This window comes from Malurus melanocephalus, unplaced genomic scaffold (genome assembly GCF_030028575.1).
Source record: "Malurus melanocephalus ecotype Western Australia unplaced genomic scaffold, MMel_1.1 scaffold_1456, whole genome shotgun sequence".
NCBI classification, from domain to species: domain Eukaryota; kingdom Metazoa; phylum Chordata; class Aves; order Passeriformes; family Maluridae; genus Malurus; species Malurus melanocephalus.
This window is the reverse complement of record NW_026624688.1, coordinates 26,472-27,606: the sequence shown is the minus strand read 5'-3', so window position 1 is coordinate 27,606 and position 1,135 is coordinate 26,472.

Sequence of the window (1,135 nt, the reverse complement as noted above, 5' to 3'; positions counted from 1 at the left end):
AAATTAAACTGAACTGGAGATAAAAGCGGGTCCAGAGGAGGTCAAGGAGATGATCCAAGGGTTGGAGCCCCTCTGGAGCCAGACTGGGAGAGCTGGGAATGTTCCCCTGGAGAAGGGAAGAATCCAGGGAGAGCTCAGAGCCCTTTTTGGGGTCTAAAGGGGCTCCAGGAGAGCTGGAGAGGGACTGGGGACAAGGGATGGAGGGACAGGACACAGGGAATGGGGTCACAGTGGAAAAGGGGAGATTTGGGTGGGATTTTGGGCAGGAATTGTTCCCTGGAGGGTGGGCAGCCCTGGATCCCTGGCAGTGCCCAAGGCCAGGGGGGACATTGGGGACACCCTGGGGACAGTGGGAGATGCCCCCACCCATGGCAGGGGTGGCATTGGGTGGTTTTGAAGGCCTTTCCTTGAAACATTCCGGGATTTGATGATATTTTCTCACATTTTTTTACACATCACCAGCAGTGGAGCTTCATCAACAGAACAGCCGGTTAAAGAACCCAGACACACACAGACAGACAGACAGACAGACAATGTCCCTGCTGCTCACCTGCTGATGGCACTGAAGATGCCGAGAGCACCTGAAGACAAAAAGCTCTGTCCCAACCTCACCATTAAAGATCTCCCACAAAAGGGGGTTGGACACTCCCCGGTGCACGGCTGAGGGACTGAGCAGTGAAATAGGACCGTGGGACCCTCCAGGGCAGTGCCACCACCCCCAGGAGGGATTGAGCAGTGAAATGGGACCGTGGCACCCTCCAGGGCAGTGCCACCACCCCCAGAGTGGGATTGAGTGGCCAAATGGGACCGTGGGACCCTCCAGGGCAGTGCCACCACCACCAGAGTGGGATTGAGCAGTGAAATGGGACCGTGGGACCCTCCAGGGCAGTGCCACCACCCCCAGGAGGGACTGAGCAGTGAAATGGGACCATCCTGGGCAGTGCCACCACCCCCAGAGTGGGACTGAGCAGTGAAATGGGACCGTGGGACCCTCCTGGGCAGTGCCACCACCCCCAGGAGTGACTGAGCACTGAAATGGGACCGTGGGACCCTCCAGGGCAGTGCCACCACCCCCAGAGTGGGACTGAGCAGCGAAATGGGACCACGGGGACACTGAAGGGACCAAGCCCCTCCC